The following is a 12,477-nucleotide window of genomic DNA, read 5'->3' on the forward strand; positions in this document are numbered from 1 at the left end:
GGAACTTTACATTATTAATGTAGCCCCATGCTACACCTGTCCTGGGGCTGTTTGATGGAGCCATGGGCCTTGTCTGTGCATTACACTAGGCCGTGTCTAACCGTATCTAACCCGTGCTGTACCTGCCCTGGGAGTGTTTCATGGTGACAGTGTCGAGGGAGTTTCCCTCTCTCTATCCCGTACTGCATCTTCCCTGGGAGTGTTCAATCTGACAATGTAGAGGTAGCTTTAAATTCTGTGCCTAGCCCCATGCTGCACCAGTCCTGGGAGTGTTTGATGGGACAGTGGACCCTGTCTCGATATTGCATTCGACCGTGACCCTGTCCCTGTTTATATTACACTGACCAGACCCTGTCTCTGTTTATATTACAGTCGACCCTGCCTCTGTTTGTATTACACTAGGCCCTGTCCCTGTTTATATTATACTCGACATGTCTCTGTTTATATTGCACTAGACGGTATCTCTGTTTATATTGCACTAGGCCCTTTTCCTGTTTATATGACACTCAACATGTCTCTTTTTTTATATTTGACATGCCTCTGTTTATATTGCATGAGACGCTGTCTCTGTTTATATTGCACTAGGCCCTGCCCCGGTTTATATTACACTAGGCCCTATTTCTGTTTATGTTACACTGATCACTGTCTCAGTTTACATTACATTAGACCCTATCTCTGTTTATATTATACTAGGCTCTGCCCCTGTTTGTATTACACTTGATATGTCGCTGTTTAGATTACACTCGGCATGTCTCTGTTAATATTAGACTCGACATGTCTCTGTTTATTTTGTACTAGACGCTGTCTCTGTTTATATTACATTAGATCCGGTCTCTGTTTATATTGCACTAGGCCCTAACCCTGTTTATATTAAACTGGGCCCTGTATGTTTACAATACACTAGACCCTGTCTCTATATTACACTGGACCCTGTTTCTGGTTATATTACTCTAGACCCTGTCTTTCCTTCTATTAAACAAGGCCCTGTCTCTGTTTATATTATAATTGACATGTCTCTGTGTATATTAATCTAGAACTGTCTCTGTATTTCAGTAGACGCTGTCTCAGTTCTGTGCTGGATCATATCTGTATTTAAATTACATTAGACCCTGCCTCAGTTATTACTGCACTGCACACGTGCAATAATGTGGAAATTGGCTGGGCTGGAAATAGTGAAGATAAGGCAGCAAGATGGTGGGAACAATTATCATGGGTGCCTATTTAGATGTTATGACTTGTCCTCCCGGCATCCTAGATTTGTGTTAATGATCCGCAGACCTCTCTTATCTTGCAGCTGTTTAAATTAAACCATTTAACTCCTATTTCCAGGGTCTAGTGCAATAAAGTAAGGTAATATAGTAATGTAATATAAACAGAGGACAATTACATAAATAACTGAGACAGGACCTAATGTAACAGAAACAGAAACATGGACGAGAACAGTAACAATGAGACAGGCCTGGTAAAATATGAACAGAGACATGGTAGAGAGCAGCAATAACTGAGACAGAGTCCAGTGTTACAGAAACAGAAACATGGACTAGAGCAGTAACAATGAGACAGGCCCAATGTAGTATGAACAGACGCATGGTGGAGAGCAGCAATACTGAGACAGGGTCTAGTATTACAGAAACAGAAACATGGACTAGAGCAGTAACAATGAGACAGGCCCAGCATAATATGAACAGAGACGCGGTGGAGTGCAGCAATATTGACACCAGATTGAAGTCCCACAGAACCAGATAAGATATGGGTGGAGATACCTCCTGGTGATTACCACCTATTGCCCTCCCTCAGCTGATGAATCTGTACTCCTTCATTTTTAGCACTGCGAGGAAGAAACACTGATGGTAGCAAGGGCAACGGATGTGCTGTGAATTTGCAAAATCAATTACCATTTGACAAGACCAAGAATGCCGGAGGTGGGTGAGTCCTGAATGACGTATCTGCCAGAATGGACCTGCCACAGATGGTTAGAGAGCCAACACGAGGGAAAACCTTACCTGATCTCTGGCCCACCACACTATCGATATAGGTGTGATTGACCCCTGCACTGTCCTTGCAGAAACCAAGGCCGGTATTCACACTGAGCACATTCTCCATTGTGTTGTGCGGCACTGCCACTGTGCTAAACGGGATACATTCAGAACAGATCTAGCAGCTCAAAACTTAGCATCAACGAGATACTGTTGGTCATTAACAGCAGGATAGTTGCATTCAATCACACCCTGTAATTTCATTGACCAGAATGTCCCTCACTCAAACCTTAGTGTGCCTATCCACAGATTCCTGAAGGTAGCAGAGCAGGTAGATGAGGTGGTTAAGAAGGCATATGGGTTACTTGCCTTTATTTGCTGAGGCATAAAACACAAGAGAAGGGAGGTTATGCTGGAACTGTATAAAACGTTGGTTAGGCCACAACTGGAGCACTGCGTGCAGTTCTGGTCACCACATTTCTAGGAAGTATGTGACTGCACTGGAGAGAGTGCAGAGGAGATTTACCAGGATGCTGTCTGGGCTGGAGGGTCTGAGCTATGAGGAAATATTGGATAGGCTGGGTCTGTTTTCCTTGCGGCAACGATGGTTGAGGGGGTGCTGAGGGGCATAGGTAGGGTGGATAGGAAGACACCTTTTCAATTAGTAGAGGGGTCAAAAACCAGAGAGCAGAGATTTTATATAAGAGGTAGAAGGTTAAGAGAGGTGTTGAGGAGAATCTTTTTCACCCAGAGGGTGGTAGGAATTTGGAACTCACTGCCCGAAAGGGTGGTTGAGTCAGAAACTCTAGTAACATTGAAGAAGGATTTAAATGTTCACTTAAGCTGCCATAGCCTCCAGGGCTATGGGCCAAGGGTGGGGAAATGGGCTGAGTGTAGTCAGATCTTTGTTTACCGGGGCGGAAATGATGGGCCGGAAACGATGGGCCGAATGGCCTCCATCTGTGCTGTAAACGCCTATGAGTCTAACATCCAGCCTGGGAACAATGAGGAATGTAAGCCAGCAGGTCAGAAGCAAAGCCAGGCATACCTGAAAATGATGAACCATAGCGTGAAGCTAGAACACTGTACGTAATGGACAACAGATCAGGTCTGTCCCTTTGCAGCTCAATCAGTCTACTCTCAATCATCAGTAAAGTGACTGAAGGTGTCACCGACCTCCCCACCAAACCTCAGACTGGATCCACCAGGATCAGCCAGCATCAAAGCTCATTGTAAACTTGGTCTGAACATGGACAAGAGAGCGAACTTCCAGACATGATGTATGAGTGCTTCAGTACTTGATGCCAAAGTTGCTATTAACTGACTGTGGCATCAGGAAGCCTTTGAAAGTGTCAGGTCAACGGGAATCAAGGGCAAGTCTCTCCACTGGCTGGAGTCACACCGAGCGCATCTGAAGATGTTGTGTTGTTGGAGGCCAATCATCTCAGCACCAGGACATCATTCCAGGAGTATCTCAGAGAAGTGTCCTTGGTCCAACCATCTTCAGCAGCTTAATCAATAGCCTTCCCTTCATCACCGGGTCAGGAGTGGGGATGTTCGCTCATATTTTCACAGTGTTCAGTTCCATTTATGATCTCTCAGACGATGAAACTGTCCTTACTTATTGCATCTTGAACTGGACAAGTTTACGCTGATAAGTTGCAAGTGATATAAGCGGCACGCAAGTGCCAGGCAATGACCAACTCCAACAATAAAGAAACCAAATATCTCCACATGACGTTCAAAAGACATTACTGTCGTTGAAACCCACCATCAGCGTTGTGCAGGTGCCATTGAACAGAAACTGAACTGGACCAGCAATATAAATACTGTGGCTACAAGAGTAGGTCAGAGGCCGGGGATTCTGTGACGAATAACTCAACTCCGGATTCCCCGAAGCCTTTCCACCATCTGCAAATCTGCAAGTCAGATGCCTGTTGGGAATTGTTTACTTTCCTTGACTAACGTAACTGCAGCAACACTCAAGAACCTCCATACCAACCAAGGGAAATCAACCCCTTGATAGGCTCCTCATCCAGGAGTTAAACATTCACTCCCTTCGCCACCGGTACACAGTGGCTGCAGTATGTGTCACCCACAAGATGCACTGCAGCAACTCGCCAAGGCCTCTTCAACAACACCTTCCATACCTGTGACTTCCACCTCCCAGAATAACAAGGGCAACAAGCACATTGGAACACAATGCCCTGCATCCTCCTATACATGCCACTCCATAGGTGGGAAATTGGCCTTTGGCGCCTGAAAAGAAGGGATATCTGAAATCTAATTCTGCTGACTGCACTGAAGGTGAATATCAAGTGCTGTGTAGCATTTACGGCCGATCCGATACAGTCCTTTCAGGCTACTACCAGATACTGATTTCTAGCCTAATGTCTTTATTTATAATATTATCTCTCCATCTCACAGAAACATGGAGTAATGCAGCCATAATTTTAACAGAGGCATAGATAAAAGCAAAATACTGCAAATGCTGGAAATCTGAAATAAAAACAGAAAATGCTGGACAAACTCAGCAGGTTGGACAGCATTTGTGGAGAGAAAAACAGAGTTAATGTTTCGAGTCCATATGACTCTTCTTCAGAAACATAGCCTAGTGCTGTAGTTACAATGACCACTATAATGTAGACATAGTCAAGATTTAATATAACATAAACAGAGACAGGGCCTAGTGAAATATAAACAGAGAAAGAATCCAGTGCAATACAAACTGAGATGGCTTCCAGTGGAACATTAATGAGATAGGGTCTATTTTAATAGAAACAGAGGCCTGATCCAGCACAATAGAAATAAAGTAGTCCCCAGGGAATTAATAATGGAACCAGGATCCTGTATAACATGGGAGGGACGATCGTGCAGTGGGAACGTCACTGAATCAGTAACCCAGAGATCCAGGCCTTTTCCCTGGGGATAGGGGTTTGAATCCCACTATGGCAGCATGTGGAATCCAAATTCAATTAATAAATCTGGAATTAAAAGCTCATCTCAATAATGGTGACCATGAAACTATATTCGATTATATTAAACATCCATCTGGTTCACCGATGTCCTTTAGGGAAGGAAACCTGCCGTCCTTACCCAGTCTGGCCTACATTTTTTTTGTTCGTTCATGAGAATGGGGGCGGCGCTGGCTCGGCCAGCATTTATTGCCCATCCCTAATTGCCCCCTTGAGAACAGTGTGGCTTGTTAGGATGGGTTTTTACGACAATGTTTTCAGGGTCATCATTAGATTTTTCGATTCAAATTTCACCATCTGCCGTGGTGGGATTCAAACCCAGACCCCCAGCGATTTACTAGCCCAGTGAGAATACCAGCACATCACCACCTCCCATACATATAACTCCAGACCCACAACTTTGTGGAGCCCCATTCTCCAGTTATTTGTTTACTTGTCCACCACCATTTACGACTGGATGTGACAGGACTGCAGAGGTAAATCCGATCGGTTTGAATTGGGAAATTCCAGACTGTGTGATATAAATATTGGTATTGACTGGTGCAGTATTAATTGAAACAGGGTACATTGAAATATAAAGAGAGACAGTGTTTGGTCTAACATAAAAATAGCTGGAGTCCAATTTTAAAAGACAGAGACAGGGTCCAGTGCAGTATTAACTGAGACAATGCCTGCTTCATAGAATGTGTCCAGCAAGATTTCACATCCATCTGCTGGCCAAACTTTGCAATTGCAGCTCCTGTGAAAATGGTGCTGTCAGGTTAGGTCTTTGACATTATTGTATCAAGAATCCACTTCCCCAGGTGTCACACCACATCGCCTTCTGTGGGAGGTGGTGTCAAAATTTAACAAAATTCAACTAATTGCAGATGAACGTGGTTGATTAGCGCACATTACAGTCAGCACCAGAGTAAAGCGGCCCAATTCCTGATGATGTAACTTTGTTCATCTTGATCAAAGGGAGGTATGTTGACAAGGGCACTGTACAGAGACCATGGGAGCATTAATACCCACCTCAACAAACATAGTGTTGGGAAGATTCATGATACCACCTGATAGACAGTTAGGGTCATTTTCTTCAATAGTTAAGGCCTATGGAGCCTCCCAGGAAGTCAACGTGGCATCTTAAGTTGAAGCACAAGATGCCATCTTGGTCTGTGTGTGTGTGTGTGAAGGAGATTGGGAGGGAGAGAAAGAGAGGGAGAAGCAAATCTCATTGTTTGCAACTGAATTTCATGAAGATCCTGGACAACCTTCCATCTATGAAAGGTCACAGACACACAATGGAAACAAAGCCATTTCTGATGTGCTGATTGCTAAGGAGGCCAATTATTGTGAGGCAGGTTCTGCCACAAGTGCTGCACATGAAGCTAGAAAATGTCGTTGTGGCTTTTTTTTTTCCCGGTGTTAGCCTGGATTACAAAGCCACTGTAGCCACTGGTCAACGTGGTGGTTCACGACAACCCACAGGAGGTGTCGCCATTTTCCTCAGTCGTCAGTTAGTTACACTCAGTTGTGATAATCGATATTTAGGGCCTTCACTTCAAGCAGCCTTGAAGTGGAGCTTTGGGCGTCCCACTGGTTGTCTGCCTCCGGCTCCCTCACCAAACAGAAAGTCCTTGTGTATGTGACCATCTTCCATCCTGCGAACGTTCCCAAGACACAAAAACCGCTTCTGTTTCATGAGTTCTGCAGTTTTGGGAGCTCTGCCTTTGACAGTACCACTGCAGTCGTGACTTTATCCTGCCAGTACATACCCAAAATGCGCAGCAGGCAGTGAAGATGGAAATTGTGGAGCTTCTTTTCTTGATAACTGTAATTCGTCCATGTTTCACAGCCATAGATAAAGGTGCTGAGAACGCAGGCCTTATAAACCATCAGCTTGGTCCTAAGGGCCAGTTTGATGTTATTCCAGGGGTGTTTCATGAGTCAGCCAAAGGTGACAGCTGCTTTCTCCATACGGGTATCAAGTTCTGCAGCAAGGAACAGGCTGCCTATCACCATGGAACCCAGGGAGTGGAATTTACTTCCATCGGTTTGTTATTTAGTCTGATCAAAGACGGAAATGCAACACCTTATCCCAGGACCACGGTTTTCTCCATGCTTATAGTCAGGGAGAACAAGTTACAGGCATGGGAGAGACAGTCCATCAGTCTTTGTGGCTGAATTTCCGTTTTGATGACAGAGTTATCAGCGTGGAGGAATTCTCTGATCAAGATTCAATGTGTTTATGTCTTCGCTTTCAGTCTTATAGATTGTGGAGCTTGTGGTTTGATCGAGTGTATGTCGACTCCTTCCATATTTACAGGGAAGACAAAGATCAGCAGCATGGAGAAGGTGCCCAACAGAGTGGGTGTGTTTTACTCCATTCTTCACTCCGAATGTGTCGGAAGTGGAATCATCAATCTGTACAGTGCAGTGCATGTTGTCATGGAAGGAGTGAATGAGACTGAGGCGCTTTGGTGAACAGCCAATTTTCCCAAAAATCTTCTCGAGTGGTGCTCTGCTGACGGTGTCCAGCATGTGGAGCAAATCATGTCCAGAGTATAGCTTCTGATAAAAACATCACATTGTGCTTCAGCCTGCAACCAGATGAAGTCTTTAAAGCATGACCCGAGCAAAGGCCTTCACCGTAACTCTATGAGTGAGATATCCTTGTAGATGTTGCAGTCTCACCTGTCGGCTTTGTTTTCAGATAGTGTGGTGATTTTTGCATCATTCACCTCCTATGGAACGGATCTTATCTTTCAGCAGAGAAGAAGAAGGTCGTAAAGGCTGAGAAAGGTAAATAATTATCAACACAAATTATTATCAACTCACGAAGGTAAATAATTATCTTCAAGAATTATCATCAATTCACAAAGATAAATAAGTATATTCACCAATTGGCATCCATTCACAAAGATAAATAATGATATTCACCAACTATCATCAATTCACAAAGATAAATAATTATATTCGCCAATTATCATCAATCCACAAAGATAAATAATTATATTCACCAATTACCTTCAATTCACAAGACAAATAATTATAATCAGCAATTATCATCCATTCACAAAGATTAATAATTGTATGAACCAAGCATTTTCAGCATTTTATTTCATACAAAATGTAATTGCGATTCATTTAATATCATTGACATTGATTGAGATCACACTGACCATTCTGTCAGCAAGGAATCACATCTGTCCCAGAATTCCGTAGAAAATGGAATTAAATCAGACCGAGGATAATGAGCAGCTACCCAGCAGCCTCTGCGCTTTATTGACAAGTAACCAGCTCATAATCACACAGAAACTCCTGATATATAACTGGAGTGTGTGAGGATTTGTAAAGTGATGGTATAAATAAAACTACCTGGACCTGACTGTAAGTTAATGCGGTTCTCCAGTGAGTAATGTCTGTTACCTTCGGTAATTTGGGTGAGGATATGTTGAATGCTTTGTTTTCCATGAAAGGACCACATGTTCCAAATATTACAATCCTCCATCCTAAATCAAATTATGTACCCGCTTTCTGTCTGAAAGATGATGATTCCCCATCAGCAAGAAAGAATCATCAGTACCGCAGGGACATCTCCAGCCTTCTCTTGGTGACGTTCAGCTCGATACCCTGGAGATGGAATACATCCAGAAAATCTGGAGGGACTGAAGCTTTTAGACTGACACAAATGAAATACTGGACCTGCTTCAAGGTTTAAAGTAGTCAAGCACCAAGATTAGAAAGTAAAACAGTATCGTCCAGATGTGCCTATCGATACATCGATCAATTCATTCACTGATCCCTTCATCAAAATGTTCAGGCATCCAACTATGATTCATTCCCGCATCACTGCAGCCATCCCTCCATTCTTTGGCAGACGGTGGTGTTGTATTAATGTCACTGGATTAGTAATCCAGAGACCCAAGCTATTCTCCTGGGGACACGAATTCAAATCCCGCCATGGCAGCTGGTGGAATTTAAATTCAACAATAAACCTGGGATTGAAAACTGGTCTCAGTGAAGGGAACCATGAAGCTATCATCGACTGTGGAAAAAACTAATCTGGTTCACTGATGTCCTTTAGGAAAGGAAATCTGCCACTGGACCTAGTCTGGCCTACATGTGACTCCAGATCCACAGCAATAAGGTGGACTCTAACTGCCCTCTGAAATGGCCCAGCAAGGCACTCAGTTCAAAGGCAATTAGGGAGAAGCACAAATGATTGCCTTGCCAGTGACTCCCACATCCCGTGAAAGAGTAAAGGGGCAAAAAAATCACACAGATTTATATGTTTGACTGTAACAGAACCTATCCTCTCTCTGAGTCCTCTTTGATAATCTGCCTGTAATTCTTTCCATCCATCCATCCATCACAATATTATGATGTGTTGGAGAGATCCTCCAATGAGCTGTGGATGCTAACAGGGTGTCAGAGAAACTGGATAACTTTTCTTTCCTGAAAGCTGGGCACAGTCCACATAAGTTCACAATTTAAAAAATAAAGCTGACTCCAGTGTTGTTACTGGGTAGATTTGTTATAAATAGGCCTTGTTGACAATGTTAAGGGTTTGAAGTTGGCTGGCAGCCAAGCGGTCAGTACTGAGGAAACAGATCTTTCATTTACTGCACAAACCCGCAGATGCTTCCTGTAAACAACGTTGGACATTCGAGCCTCCCTGACTGCAGCCGGCTGGCTTGCTGCCAAATACTGTGTGGGGCAGATTAGCCTGGATAAGAATGAAGAAAATGGGATTTAGCCATTCAAACAATAAATGTTTCTGTCGCACACGAAAGGCACATTTTAAATGGCATTTCATCTAAGGAAACATTTTAATGAATGCCGTGTTCGCTGAGGTTAAACACGATCAGGGAATTGGCCGTATACTATTTAATTTATATTATTTCTAAGTAAAGGACATTCCAGTTATTAAAGCCGGTTTATTAAGAACTTCATGGAGTGCGAGAGAGCCATGTTGATGGTCCCAATCCCCCTTTCTAATGATTTGAGTAGAATGGCAAAAAAAGTAAAAGAAATTAAATTAAAAGAAAATCATAGAATTGTCTTGAACCCGCAGGAATTCCTTGAATATTATCCGAGTTGTGCACCTCATTTAACCTGAGGGATCTCTTATACCTGATTAGCACCGTGTACTGTACAGTTTAATTTGTGCTTATTTCGATTATTGAACAGTCCCTCTCATAGCTGCCAATGAGTGGAGAATTGACCAGTTCATGGCCCGCTTCAGTGGAAGATAAAGCATTTATTCTTGTGATATTGTGTAATATGCCGCAAAGTCCTGATATCCTGTGTTCCCAATACCAGTGAATGGTAGACAGCCGGTGGCCAATAAAATTAGCTGCAGTGATTTGGATGCTGAAGGATAACTGTGCTGATCTCCGTGTCCGTTCTGATTCATTAACTTCTTACGTTTAATATAATTAAATTTTATGTTTCTGTGTAAACTTACTGTTTAATTATCTGGCAGACGGGTTTCTTTAGCCTCTAATTTTCAAAGGGCTGTCAGAGGGTCAGGGGCAGTTCGAGAAATGCAATGAGAGACATTATATAATGTAAGGAGATTTTTCTTATCTCCGGACCCAAATTGTACAGCGATAGCCACCCACACTGTAAATAGAATCATTTTGTTCATCCCCCGCATTTAGTTACATAAATCAATAATAATTCCTATGACTGATGACACTTTATTGTGGTAATGAGATAGAGACCCGGAGTTGCTGCAAAACAGACTGACATTCCCTTTATTCCCTGATAATATAATTTATTTTTTTTGGTTCAACGCCTTGTGAAGTGGTGTAGAAATAAATGGGCTTAATTTTCAATGGAATTATATTTTTATTAACAGATGCTCAACTGTAATTTCACCATTAGAACCACTGGCGACATTACAATAAGTCCATTCAGCCAAATATCCCGATACAGATAAAATGTCCACGTTTAACAATAACCTATTGTAAATATCTGGGTCCATTCTGTTGAGGGTGTGGAAGGTGGGGCGTGGATCCAGTCGCCGCCTCCACCAGGGAATCAACAGGCGGCGCCTGGAAACCCGCCCCCTTCTGCCGGGTATTTAAATGCCGCTCACCGGGACCGGAATCCAACAGTCCGGGAGCTGGTTTGTTCACTGAGTTCTGGACAGAACCATTTTCCCCAAGTGACCAGAAGGATGAGGTCGGCGATTTCTCTCAGTTTGTTGCTGACTTTCTTATCCCGTGAGTAGTTTTTATTGTCCAAGTCTCTCACTATTTCTGTCTCAGTGTTAGTCTCTCTCTGGAATGTTACAGAGTCAGGAATCATTTCACCAGGATTAATCCTCGAGGTTTTTCATATATTTTTTACAGGTGTCCAGTCGAATGTTGTGTTGACTCAGCCAGAGGCAGAGACCGGGCGTCCCGGAGGCTCCCTGACACTGACCTGTAAAACCAGCGGGTTCGATCTTGGCAGCAACTACATGGGCTGGATGCGACAGGTTCCCGGACAGGGGCTGGAGTGGCTGGTTTGGTACTATAGTTCATCCAGCAATTACTACGCCTCAGGAATTAAGAATCGATTTACTGCGTCCAAAGACACTTCAAGGAACATCTTCTCCTTGGACATGACGAGCCTGAAGACTGAAGACACCGCCATCTATTACTGTGCAAGAGACCACAGCGAGAGGAATCAGGGCTGGACCCGAACAAGAACAGATCGAGAGAAACTCAACAACTTCCATCATAACCTGACGGTCAGTACTTGTTTTAAATGTAACATTAACTGTAATGATCAGGACCAGGCAACAATCAGCTCCTGACATAAGTAGCACAGCAAACAGTAAAACTAGCAAACCAAACTAGTCGATGTAATGAACTGAGCTTTTGGCTGTGTTGATATTTACTGGTAACAGTTTCCGCAATTACAGACCTGGATATAATGTTCATTTTAATATATCTGATACTTGGGGGAGGTCTCTTTTCGTTCAATTTTGTAAACTGCTGCATGAATTCTACTTCTAGATCAGAATTAAACGGCTATTGATGTGGATATTGAGAGGCAGCACTGAACAGAGAGTGGGTGCAGTTTTTGTGCGGGTGTATTTCACTGTGATACTACAACGGGGGGTCACAGTGCTGTGCACAGCGACATCCTCATACAAAAACCTCAGAGAAGGAGTTTGTTCAAATTGGTGATCACTATCACAGCAGGAACGTCAAAGAAAATCATATTTAAATAAAATAATGGGTAGAGGTAATATTGGCTGGTGAAAAGATATAGCAGTCTTCCGCTTTGTGAGTGTTTTCGGACACGCTAAATCTGCAAAGAGGTTTTGAAAGAATTCCAATCACATTGATAAGTATAATGACCAGTACAAGCTGAAATATCTCACTGATTCGCTCTTAGGCGAGTCGGGATCAGGTTTTTGAGAGCGCAGTGACATTAAATCTCTGTATTTTACAGTGAACAGTCTGCCGCAGTATTTGACATGATGTGTCTCACTGTGATAACTGGGATGGCACAGCAGTTACTGTCAATACAAAAACACCTCA

General features: G+C 43.1%; 2 protein-coding genes across 2 annotated transcripts in view; one reads left to right on the forward strand and one right to left on the reverse strand.

Moving 5' to 3' along the window:
- LOC144696999 (uncharacterized) overlaps positions 1-12,477 on the forward strand; it is a 608,705-nt gene that overhangs the window by 544,789 nt on the left and 51,439 nt on the right. The window lies entirely within an intron of this gene.
- LOC144697096 (uncharacterized) overlaps positions 1-12,477 on the reverse strand; it is a 470,203-nt gene that overhangs the window by 248,300 nt on the left and 209,426 nt on the right. The window lies entirely within an intron of this gene.

This window comes from Cetorhinus maximus, chromosome 23 (genome assembly GCF_964194155.1).
Source record: "Cetorhinus maximus chromosome 23, sCetMax3.hap1.1, whole genome shotgun sequence".
Taxonomy (NCBI): domain Eukaryota; kingdom Metazoa; phylum Chordata; class Chondrichthyes; order Lamniformes; family Cetorhinidae; genus Cetorhinus; species Cetorhinus maximus.